The 13,171-nt window shown below is 46.0% G+C and overlaps 1 protein-coding gene across 2 annotated transcripts in view; it reads left to right on the top strand.

Moving 5' to 3' along the window:
* The window catches only part of Msra (methionine sulfoxide reductase A), a 345,680-nt gene that overhangs the window by 59,185 nt on the left and 273,324 nt on the right, over positions 1–13,171 (top strand). The gene's annotated exons all lie outside the window — the stretch shown is intronic.

Genomic DNA, 13,171 nt, shown 5'->3' with positions numbered 1-13,171 from the left:
TTGTGAAGACAACATATATAACAGAGAATAGCTATGCCATTTAAACTCTTTCAGAACACAGAGAAAGGGTGAACTTGCCCTTGTCCATGTTGTCAGTTGAGGCTGGCCTGATAAGGACAGTCAAAATAAGTGCCTGAACAAACTGTCAGCCAGCTGGAGTGTGCAGTTGGAGAGCCTCTTTTCGCCCCTCTGTGGGTAGCACTGCGCCCTGCGTGACTCACCCCACCTCATTTTATCTCCCACGTCTGCCAAGCCAGGCATGCGTCCCGTACTGACTGAGGACTCTCCTGGACAAGCCTGGCCCAGGGCTGCCCCTGCCACCGAGACTTATCTCTGATGTTGTGATTTTGTGTTTGTTCTTGGTCAGATTTGTCACAAGTTTTTCTACTTTATTTTTTGCAGTCCCCACCTACTTCATTTATCTTTTTCTTCTTTCTTTCTTTCTTTTATTTATTCATTTTTGGTACCAGGGATTGAACTCGGGGGCACTTGACCATTGAACTACATCCCCAGCCCTATTTCATGTTTTATTTGGAGACAGGGTCTCACAGAGTTGCTTAGTGCCTCGCTTTTACTGAGGCTGGCTTTGAACTTCGATCCTCCTGCCTCAGCCTCCCAAGCCACTGGGATTATAGGCATGTGCCACTGCTCCTGGCTTGTTTTTCTTTTTGAAGACTTAATTTTTTAATTACATGTGTTAGTCCTAATAGCATTTTCTTCCTTACTTGCATTTTGTTTGTTCCCTGATTCATGGGTCAGTTCTGACAGCTGGTCCCAGCTTTTACCTGAGCCCTGCACTGCCTCCTTGTTTTAGAGAACGACTTGCCACCTAGTAGTTCATTCCAGAATACAAGGGCAGGTCAGTGGTGGGCAGGCTGGTGTTGTAATGAGCCTCTAACTCATGAGGGAGGAAGCTGTGATCATCCCCATAGATGTTCAAAAGCCATTTGATGTAATTCAATACCTGCCTTTTCTTACAAATAAACACAAGCTCTTAGTAAATGAGATGCAGGAGGCCACTTCCCTCATGATAGAGAGCACCTTTGAAGAGCCATTAGCAATGTCATTGACTTATTTATGGAAGAAAGCCTTCTTACTAACGTCATGACCGGATGAAAATGCTGTCACCATCACAGTCCTTCCACCTTGTTTTGGAAATTATAATTAATTCCACTAAACAATATAAACAGAAAAAAGTACAGAGAGTGATGCTGTGTGTCAAAGAGGGAATGCGCCATCCTCACAACCAATGACACTGAACCCCACTGGATTATGGTATTAATGCATCAAATAGTTCCTTAATTTCACATATTGAGTAGGAAGTAATTCTATTACAAATGGTCAATGAGCACCTACTGTGTGCAGAGTGCTGTGTTGGGCTGGGGAGGTCAGAGATGCTCAGCCTCACAGTCTCCTCTGGTTGGTGTACAGGGAGGCCAGACTTGTGGACAAATCATGCTGATGTCCTGTGATGGTATGGCATCGAAACAAGCTGGGGTGCCGTAGGTGCACAGAGCAGGGTCTGCTAAGGAGATTAACAAAGATGGAGCTCTATTTGGGCTAGAAGGAGGTGGAGACCTGGCTGTAGATGACGTAGTGTGTTCACCAAGCGGTGCTGAGTGTGCTCCTGCCTGAGTCGGCTGTAGCTGCGTGATACCTGTTACGTTACTTGAAAAGTTATTTCTTGCCTGAGTTTTCCAGGAGTAGTCTCTTAAAACACGGATTCCTTGTAGAACTTCTTGAGGCGTTCTCATTAGATTCCTACTTAGTTGTGGATTGAATTTCCAGGTTGGTTTTAGGGAAAAAGCCAATGACAGAGGATGGGACCCAGGATGGATATGTCTATAGAGAGAAGCTGGAGAAGAGGCATCCCTGGGCCCAGGGAGGGCACTGCGTGCTTGAGGAGAAGAATTGCCAAGAAAGAGAGAATAGAGTCGCCAGAAGGGTGTTATAGTTTGGATATTGGGTGTCCCCGCAAAGCTCCTGTGTTAACGCAGGAATATTCAGGGCTGCAATGATTAGATTTTGAGAGCTGCGACCTAATCCTACCATCCTACTTTGAATGGACTGACTGGTAACTGTGGGCAGGTGGGGCGTGGCTAGAGGAGGTAGGCCACTGGCGCTGCCCTGGAAGGGCATCTCCCCTGCCCCGTCCTGGCTACCGTGAGCTGAGTAGTCTCTCACGCTACCTTCCGCCTTGACGTTCTGCCTCATCTTGGGTCCGGAGCAGTGGAGTCTGCCAGCCATGGACCAAACCTCTGAAACTGTGAGCCAAAGGAGAACTTTTCCTCCTCCAAGTTGTTCTTTTTGGTTATTTTGGTCACAGTGATGAAAAGCTAACAAAAGTGGTAGCAGAGATCATCTGAGTGCTCCACTCGGCTCCCCGGCTGGGCCTCGAGGACCCTAACCCAGCAGTGTGCTCAGAAAGGGGAGCAGGGTTGGTTTTGTCCCTCTGAAAGTGTGAACTTCAGGAATAAATAAGCCAGAAATAAACTGGCTTTCTGTGGGTATAAGTTTCTATATTCTGGGTATTAGATGACTTTTAGGGCTTGGATCATATCTTTTTCTGACCACAGTGTCTGTGTCTGTAGGTAATGGGTAATTCAGCATACTGCTGCGAGTAAAAACAATGCCAGGACTCCCCTGCTACGGCACGACCAAGCAGATACATATCAGGCTCTTGTGTGTGTGTGTGTGTGTGTGTGTGTGTGTGTGTGTGTGATAGCTGCTAGTATTAAAATATTTTAATTTTCAACAGCTTGGACTATTTGCTCTGATGAGCCTGTTAAGGAATGTTGTCAGAGAAAACCCAAATTTACCCTCATTTTCAGTCATGAATGAATCTCTGATTGCGTGGTGAAGAAAAATTCCAGGTCCCTGCTTCCTTACTTGAAGCCAAGTAAATGTAACATTCCATCTTAACAGGGGAGACCAGAGGTGGATTGTAAATACAAACACAAAAGCCCGTCCTCACTTAGAGATCGCCACAGCCAGGAAAGACGCAGGTACCAAAGCAAATGTGTCTGTAGGATTTTAGTGAAGGTTTCTGGTTGTTTTATTTCACTGTCTCCTTGGGCTAATGTTGGCTGGCAGCGGCTGGTGGAGCCTGAGTCCTATTCCTGCACTGGAGGTTTTACTTCACAGCAGGGATGATCGGTTGCTGGTGTGCATCCCTGATTGTGGAAGACTTTATAATCATATTCCTTCATTCATTTATTCAGGACACATCAAGGGAGCATTAGCTGTGTGCAGGAACTATGAGAAGTGCCAGGGGAACAAAACTGTGATCATGGCTCCGGCCACGTTTAAAGGCTTCTGGATGACATAAGTCATCACAGAAGACCTCTCGGCACCTCCCGGGGTTTATAATCCTGCTGAGGAAGCTATAAGCCCACCAGATCTCTTCTCAGAGACCTTCTGTGATTCCCCATTGTCCCCACAGTACAGTCAAGCTCTCGAGCCTAGTCTGCGAAGTTCTCTGCAGCCCGACTGTGGCCACCTTGGTGTCCTTATCTCCCCCTGCTGCCCCCACACCCTGTGCCCCACCCTCCTGCCCCTGTGCTTCTGCCCCTTCTCTTTTCTGGGTCGAGGCTGCCCTGCTTCATTCAGACCAGCTGGCAAACTCCTACCCATCCCTCAAAAACAGCGGGTGAGCTCCTGTTGGAGACTCTTGCCCCAGCTCCCTGCTATTAACCCAAGGCAGAGTTGCTCTGTGTGCCTGCACTACAACACCTTGGCTCAGGGGTCACTCTGGGGAGACGCCATTGGCACCTGAATCATTGGAAGGCAATAGTCCTCACCTTTCTTGGCCCAGCCCAGACTGGTCTGGACTGCTCTAGGAGGATTTCAGCAGCTTTGAAGTCAGATTCTATAGATTCTGCAGGAGAAACACCCTGTTTCAGGACCTTGGGAATCCCTTGTGAACATGCCCTTCATCCTTCCGAACATCTGTGTGGACCCTTATTCCTTACAGCTCACAGTTATGCCTATATAAGCATCCTCTTAGAGCGCAATAGAGAATCAGAGCCACCAACTCCATGGAGATGCATTACTTTGTATATTATTTCTGGTGTGTTTTAATATTGCTATATAACTTATCCATAAATATGTATCTTTATAATCAAATAGGAATGGGTCTTTGTTGAAGAGGCTAGATTTCTGGTGAACAAGATGGTCATAGGACCCGGCAGGGCCTTGGCTCCAGCTGGCTGCCTTCCTCAGCACCTGGAGGCAGTGGTAAAGCCCCTGGATGTGCTTTCTGCAGCCCTTAAGCCCTAGACTGGCTCTGGGCTGCAGCCGGCCAAGGGATTGATGCGTGGAGTGACTCAGCAGGAAAAGCAGTCCGCACAAGGTATGTGTGTCTGCGTTTGGTTCTCTGCTCAGCATTGGGTTCCGTGAGAATGAGCACATGGTCTTTGCCTTTTGGAGAGAAGACTATTCACAGAAATGCTGCAACAATGAAAAAACTGTTGTGTTCTCTGACAGAATGTCGGTGACTCTTGGAGAGTTCCAGGTGGCTAGTGAAAAGCAGCCTCAGGGGAGTGGAGATGAGGTGAGGGGCGACTTCCCAGAATTGGGCTTGGGGAGGACAGTGGAGTCTGAGGTTGTCTCTACGTGGCAGACCAAGGCTCAGGCTCAGTCAGGGTCCTGCACAAAGGCACTCAGTGGGGTTGACTGGAGGAAGTTGAAAGAAGGAACTGTGTGCACAGGCACGCTCAGGGCCAAGGGGAGCAATGTGGTGGCAGAGCACCTGGGAGCTGGCAGCAGCGGAGCACTCCCAGCCCAGAGCAGGACCAGGAGTGTCTTAGCCAGCCTTCTTGCTGCTGTGACTAAAAGACCTGACCAGAACAATTGGAGAGGAGGAAAACTTTATGGGGGGGCTCACGGTGTCAGAGGTCTTAGTCCACAGAGGGCCGGCTCCATTCCTTGGGGCTTGAGGCGAGGCAGACATCATGGCGGAAGAAGATGGTGGAGGGAAGCAGCTCACTTGATGATCAGAAAGCAGAGAGAGCGATTCCACTGGCCAGATATAAAGCCACATCCCCAGGGCCCACCTCCTCCATGCACACCATACCTGTCTTCAGTTTCCACTCAGCTAATCCCATTAAGGGATTAATTCACTGATTGGTAGGACTCTCATAACCCAGACACTTCTCACACGCTCACTGTTGGCAGCCTCTGCAGTGCCCTCAGTGTTGCCAAGGTTCTCTCTTCCTTGTGCCTCATTGGTCCTTCTGCAGGTCCTGCTCTTCCAGATCCTCCCTCTGCCCTTCTCTGTGCCCTGAATGAACACTGATACATCCATGGAGTTTCATGATCTCTGGCCTCTGGTCACATGGGCCAAAAGGAGACGCTGGTGGGAGATAGGACAGCTGAAGACTGGGTGGGGATTTGTTCCTGACTCTCTCCTTATAGTTTGGCAGTGGGTGAATTCCTCTGCCACTGAATCCCAGAGGACTCTGTGGAAGGGTGGAAACAATGAATTTGTAACTGTTCCCAGTAGGAGGGATATGGGGTTCTCACTGGGCGAGAGGTGAGAGGCGAGAGGAGGAGCCATGTGAAGCCCTGTACTTTGCCCACCGATGTCTGGTTTCTGACTCCAGCACCATGGCATGTGTACCAAAGGGTGGGGACCCCAAGGGTTAAGGGTCTCCTCTCTCAGTCACAAAAAGTACTTTTGGATCCTTTAGCCAGTGTTAACTCATTTCAGTTCAGTTCAATTCAATTCAGCTTTCACCGAGTGTCTGTAATTTCTTTGAAACTGTGCTGAAAATGCTCGGGTAGCAAGGTGAGAAGGCTTGGAAACTTTCTTCAGGGAGCTCGAATGTATCGGGAGAGAGGACCACCTAAACCAATGGTACAACAGAGGTATAGCCTGGGAAGTAGGGAACAGGGCAGCAGGAGCTATCTTGACTGATTTGTGTTAATCCACAGGCTTCTTCCTCTTGAAAACGTAGTATCTAATGAGCTGGCCAGACCCAGTGCATCCGCCTAGGTGGTTGTCTTTCTATACCTGCATAATTTGTATGTGTATTGAGAGTCTTTTGTCTGTGTTCCTCCAAATTTTTTCTACTTGTAATTAAATTTGCACAATTTAATTGCAGATTAGGTGAGCCAATGAAATATAAAAGCAAAAGAGTCTTTTGTTTGTTTTAAAATTATGCCAAACATTTTGGAAAAACTTAACAAAGACTAGTCACTTAGAGAACACTACTGAACAGGCATGGGCACAATGAGGATTTTCACGTGGGTAAGTGTGTTGAGGCTGAGTGGTTTCTAGGTCTTGAGTGAGGTAAGAGTGAGTGGTAGATGAGGGGTGGGAGCTTGAAGAGGGTGGAGTTTGAAGGTGGGAGAGCTCCCTGGGCCCTGGAGAAGGACTTCTGGTGGCCCTGACAGTCTGCCTGAGGCTAGAGACCATGACTGATGGCAGCAGCCTGACTGTTGGGAGTCCTCTGCCTGTGCACAGTAGTCTGACATTAGTAGAGCGATGTGCTTAGAGCCATCTGGGGTGGGATTTTGTGGGCCATGTGTTGCAGAATGTTAAAGGGAAAAGCTATTTGGAGGTTGGGGCAAAAGTGCTTTAAGCCCTTTGGCTGGGACAACCATCTACAATTCTTCAAATGACAAACATAAAGACAAAGAGAGCCACCTGCTGTGTGTTCCCCAGGTTCTAGAAACATGCAGTTGTGCCTTCTGCCCCACATAGATCTGAATCTACCAAAAAAAGTGGTATTGTGGACATCAAGGGACCTGTCTCTGTCTCCCAGGTTACCATGGCAAGGCTGGAGAGCCACAGTTACCCAGCATGCCAATGCTGCCGTTAACAAACAACTTACGAGCAAGATTCCTGCCAAGAGAATTAATGTACGTGTCCAGCATAAGTATCCAAGGCCGAGGTGGTATCCTGAAACATGCAAAGGAGAATGATGAGAAAAGGAAGGGAGCTAGGAGAAGGGAAGCCCCAGCCTGCCCCGCCCAGAGAAGCCCACTTTGTAGAAACCAGTGGAGAAGGACCTGGGCTGCTGGAACCTAGTTGCCGTGAATTCAGGGCATAGCAGGTGTTTTTTTTTTTAAAGACCTGGACTATTTTTAAAAACATTTTTAACATTTATTTTTAGTTATAGGTGGTCATAATATATTTTATTTTTATGTGGTGCTGAGGATCGAACCCAGGGCCTCATGCATGCTAGGCAAACACTCTACCTCTGAGCCACAACCTCAGCCTGACCTGGACTATTTTTAAAAAGTGATTTAGGAGCTGGGGTTGTGGCTCAGTGGTAGAGCGCTTACCTCACACATGTGAGGCACTGGGTTCAATCCTCAGCACCACATAAAAATAAATCAATAGAATAAAGTTTTTTTTTAAAGTGACTTAAATGGTAATTTTGCTGCATTTTATCTTTTCTGAGGTCAGCAGATCCAGAGGTCAGAGTAGGACCCAGGGAGTGGAAGCTTGTCTTGGGCACAGAGCAGACATGGTCCGAGGGCCCAGGTGAGGCGTGTCAGGAAATGAATGGCCCATTGACGTTGGGGATGCTGGTGGAGGGGTTCTGGTTTGGGTAGCTGTTTCTGTGGGTGGAGTAAGCTAAGTGGATGAGAAAACATCAAGGGACTTTGAGGGAATGAGACCTTGAGACCACTCACATGATGCCAGGTCTTGGGATAAACAAGAAGATGGGGAGACAAGAGGCAGAGCCGGGCTGGGGACATAGCTCATCTGGTAGAGTGCTTGCCTTGCATATACAGACCTTGGGTTCGATCCCCAGCATCATAAAAAAAAAAAAAGTCAGAGCCATTGACACATGTTTGACATTCCCAAGGAGGTCATGGAATACGAGAAAAAGAGAAGTGGTAGAGGGCGTGACGGCCTGGGCTTTCTCTAGGGAGAGAGAAATGATGATTTTCCTGCTTCTGATTTCTTTGGGGGCAAATCAGATCTCTTTCTGCAAGTACAAAATTTGTTCTTTTGTTTGGGCATCGAACTGCTCCCATTTGGGGGGCATCTGCCTGTTCTGTGTATAAATCTTATGGAATCCTAAAAGAAGCTTTGTTGCCATAATTGGAGCTAAGAGTCACTTTTTGCTCCTATGATTCTACTTTGATATTAAATAATTTTTTAATAGACATCAGTCGGTAAATAGAACAGGATGTATGGTTAAATAGTTGAAATTATTTTCATTATTGCAATCATAGTATGCCTTGCCATTTCAAGCCAAATATCCACTTATCTTTCCTGAAAATTTGCAAGAAATCTATTATTCAAGGATGCAGACATGATTTTGGGGGGGGGGGTTGAGTTAAACATTTTTATGGATTAGATATGAATTCAGTAAAAATAATTGAATTAAATTGGATAAAATGAATAATTCATGACATGTAATTTCACATCAGTTCTAGTATAAAAGTAAAGCTATTGGCTTATGTGCTGGGGAAACGTATTTTATTATTTAGAAAGGTAGTGAACATTTATTATTTTGGAAGATAATTCACTTTATGATGAAGAGCTATTAAATTGTAAGATTGAGGGAAAGCAGACAATTGGAAGAAGGAGGCTTTGATGCGGTTCACCACTTCAGTCTCCTCCACGAAGCCCCTTTGGCCATGAGCTGATCTGCAGTGATTTCAGAAGGTGCACTGCCCTCAGCTTCTAGATGATCTTGAGGTATGTCTGGATGTTCTGGGAGTGTGAAGCCTTCCAGCTGCTTCCTCTGAGGAGCTGAGGGCAACTTTCATGAGCTCTGACCTCTGGGACTAAGCTCTCAGGCTCTTGACTACACAGAAGACCCTGCCTGTGCCCCCAGCTCCCCAAGGCGCCGGCTTTGAGCGCTTCTCTCTTCTGGCTCCACTTGCATCCCTTCCAGGAAAGAGTGCGAAGTTGGGTTGCTGTGTTGACAGTCTGGGGAAAGAGCTGTTCTTTTTGCACATCTCATTCTGATTTAGCTGCTGTCTACTGCCACATTAGAAGACCCAACCTTGTGGGAACTGTCCTTCTTAGCATGAAAAATGTCATTGATTCAGTGACAACATCTGGAAATCCTTAAGGGGAGTTCTTCCTCTGAAACACCTCTGGCTGGTTACACTACCAGTTGGTCCACAATAGATGGTGCAGGATCCTTGCCACTGCCATCACCTCATTTGTTCACATGCTGGTATGTGCATCAGTGTGTCATCCTCTGCCAATCTACTTGACCATTGTATAGTAAGACAAAATACGCACCTCCTTGAGAAGGCCTCGCCACAGCTTCTATGATTTGACATTAAGCACAGGCACCGAGAGTCAAATTTCTATAGAACTCAGCCAAATTTTGGAGTAAGGCTCTGTCCTTATCCATCTTTTTAAAAACCGAAAGGAAAACCCTGCACTTCATGCTATCTCCATTCCATACCTGGAAGAGTATGCCTAAGACAAGAGCTCAAGGTTCTCATAATTAATAAATCATAATTAATAATTTAACAAATAGGTTGTACCTTAGGTAAAATTGTTGCAGCTGAAGTGGAGAAAGATGACGGGTGGATGAGACGACAATAGGCTCAGAGCATTAGTCCCCTTTGCTCTTTTTTTTTTTTTTTTGTGTGTGTGTGGATGAAACCCAGGGCTTCATACATTGCTAGGCAAGTGCTCCACCACTGAGCTATGTCCCCAGCTCTAATTTTGAATTGTTTTGTGTAAATGATGTGTGTTTACAATGAATAATGTCAGATAGTAAATCTAATGCAGATGCAGGAGTGAAAACCATGCCCAGATCCATCTACTAAAGTTAACCACAGAGGATACTTTGGCACACCTGTTACTGGACAGCTCTAGAATTCATTCCTTCATCTGCTTAGTCCCTCTTGGTTTGTAAATTTCTGAGCGCTTTGGCTTTATCCTCTCTGTGGGGTGTTTATTGTGATTATCTAGGTTTTTAATTATTTTTTTTCAAATTCTCTGACTTTGTTCAAGTTCATTCCTTCTCTTTACAGCGTTTGACTGTTTTATAAATTGACAAAATATAGGGGGTGCAATGAGATGAAGGAGAAGCAGATTCGGCACCATTTCAGCCGTCCCCATTTGGATAAGCCCCTTTTGAAGCTGGTCAAGGTCCCATGCTCGTGTTTGTGGTTTTTTTTTTTTTTTCAGTTGTAAATGGACAGAATGCCTTTTTTTTATTTGTTTATTTTTACGTGGTAGTAAGGATTGAACCCAGTACCTTGCATGTGCTAGGCAAGCGCTCTGCCACTGAGCTACAGCCCCGGCCCTGCCAGCTGTGTTTCATCAGAGCAGCCTGGACTCAGAGTGCATAGATGCCTTAAAGGAGGTGACAGGTGAGATGATTCCTGTGGTTCACTGTTGAACATCAAAACAATCAATGAATATTGAGATTAAGACCCTTGTTACATTTATTAGGAAAAGAGAATTGAGTTACTTTAGCTTACTTGATTAAAATTCAAAAGGCAGTTGTTAAGTAGAAGGAATAAGTAATTTTAAAATGCCAGAGTTTGAATAATTATTAGTAAAGAAATTCAGAAATGAAAACCTAATACTTTTTCGGGCTGGGGTTGTGGCTCAGTGGTAGAATGTTCACCTAGCATGTGCGAGGCCCTGGGTTCGATCCTCAGCACCACACATAAATAAAGGTATTGGGGCAACTACAACTAAAAAATAAATAAACAAACAAACAAACAAATAAATAAATAAAAAGAAAACCTAATATTTTCATCTTTAGAGTATCGTGGAAATTTGAATCCTACTGAATTTCAGGTATTTTTTCCAGGCATTCTGGAAGAATGGCTTTTGTGCTGCCCACGTGGAATGGTTTCTCTGGGCAGCAGGTGCTGCCTGCTCAGCCTTTCCACGGGATGGTGTTCCGGGGCATTGGGAGGGGAGGGGGGCAGGTGCGATTTCAGGAAACCGGTGAGAGTTACCTTTTTAAGTGTCAGTGATGAATATGATGCCCGTCCCAGTATCACGTGGCGTCACTTTATCTGCCAGTTCTGAGTTTGACTGTCTCTTCGGCTCTCTGACCTCCAGTGACTCTTATGACCTGTCATCCTCTACAGGCAGAAAGCTTGCGACTGCGCGACTCACTCGAGTGATGACCGAGCCTAGAAGTGGGCAGTTCAGCACTTGCCCCTCTGTTGGCTTTGTTATCTGGGCCTTGTAGAGGGCAGTCCTGTCCCTGGTGGCATCCCAAGTGTCTGTGAGTCTCCAGCGTGGGAAGGGCTGCTGCATTGAATCTGATTCCTTTAGACCCTCTGGGAAGGTATTTGCTACTGAGCTTTTCTTCCTCAGCCAAGTGCTAATTAAGTTTCAAATTGATTTTTTTTTGCAGGACCAGAGTTTAGAAAGACATTTGGTATCCTTGGTAAACCTGGTAAACGTGGGCCTTCACACTGTGTAACTTCTGTTTCCGTCTTCATTCTCCTACGGTTCACCAGCTCCCTTAAGGGGAGAAGAGCTTAACACTTCCCAGATGTGTTTTACATAAATCCTGTGGCTCATTCATGGAATTCCATCCACCAAAATGCCCTGTTTCTCCAGCATCTGACTGACTGAACTGACATTTCATGATAGACAATCAGACACAAAATTGCTGTCAATTATAAGTTTTCTCTCTTCATTCCTCTGATCTTGAGCCACAGGAAGCTCAAAAAAGCAAAGGACAGACATTGGGAGAAATAAAGACACTCTGTATTTGCAGGTGGCTGAGTTGGATCTGTGTCCAGGCCTCCTTATCCTGGCAAAGCGGGGTGTTTGCCTGGCACAGAGCCAACGTTCAGCAGACACTGTTCCGCTTCCCATGTCTCCTCTTTCCCCATACGTATGTGTACCCACGGTGTGTAATATGTGGTAGCAGTATGGATTTTACACAATGGGTGTGCTAAGTCCCCGCCATCCATCTGCTGGCAGTACCCGCAGCCTTGGGAGTAACTGGGTGCGGATGGCGATCACAATGACTGGGGAGTGTAAGTGGTGTTACAGGGGTGCTAAACACTTAGTGTAGGACAGTCCCTCCCCCTGTCCCAAACAGAATTATCTTGCCCCAAATGCCAGGAGCACTGTCAGTGAGAAACCTGCTCTTTAGAGTGTGCAGAAATAAATCCTCAGCACCTGGAAGGAGGGACTGTTCACAGTTGTGTCCTAAAGGATAGCAGCTGTGCAGGGGACGGCAGAGAGCCTATGCTGTGGCTGCGGCTATTATTCAATGGAAATGTTGACTGAGTCTTGATCCCCACTGTGAGATTCCGGATATGTTAAGTTGAAACTTACATGGGAATATTATTTTAGGTTTCAGGGCATGGCTATCATTGTTCTCTTTCTATCGGCATGGGTGAAATAAGGGTTGTTACTGTTTGAATTATTCCCCCTAGACATTCTTTCACTGGGAAGCTATTAGGTAAAATTGGGTTGGCTTTGTGGACAAGGCATTTCGCCAGAAAAATAATCTGAGCGTCACTATGCACACACACAGAGACAGCACACACAAAGACACTTTGGAGGGCTCTTTTGATATTACACAGGGAAACCGACAGTGCCAATAATAGCACAGGGCCGTGTCTCTCACAGCGCTTTTGAAGGCATAGAAAGCAAATGACAATTCCAGTGGTAGCTAAGATGTATTTTTGCAGTGGCTGGAAAGAAACTGGCATTCTTAGAGGGGTCCAGCAAATTGTCTTTGAGCCTTTGAAGGCACACAGAAAGCTAATGACACCTCAGAGGAATCGCCTTCTCAGGTTTAGATGCCACAGATGCCAACGATGCTAAAGCCAGGATATAAAACCTTTCTTATAGGGCCTTTAAGAATCCTCCGCATGCTTTTATTAGCAGGCTGAGTGTGGATATAGAAATGTTAATGGTCTGTGGAGCAAGCTCAGCTTGTTTTTGCAAACTACAGAACTATAAAAGTTATCAGAGAGGACAGGCATTCTTGCTTTTCCCCTGGTCCCTTTGTTTCTTGTTTGTTTCCTGGAGTACCTACCATGTGCTGAGTCCTGTGGCTGCAAGGTGAGCAGAATCTGAGTGTCCTCTACAGTACCAAGGGGAAGGTGACAATGTTGCAAATAAAGCACAAATTAAATGGGAATTTAGCCAGGAAGAAATTACTTCTGGCTGATATGATCAAAGAAAGCTACACAAGGAGAGGGTAGAGATGGTATTTAACTGTTTTCAAGACTGCAGGATTTGGGCAGG

The sequence above is a fragment of the Urocitellus parryii genome, chromosome 14 (assembly GCF_045843805.1).
Source record: "Urocitellus parryii isolate mUroPar1 chromosome 14, mUroPar1.hap1, whole genome shotgun sequence".
NCBI classification, from domain to species: domain Eukaryota; kingdom Metazoa; phylum Chordata; class Mammalia; order Rodentia; family Sciuridae; genus Urocitellus; species Urocitellus parryii.
This window is presented reverse-complemented; position numbering and strand designations above follow the sequence as displayed.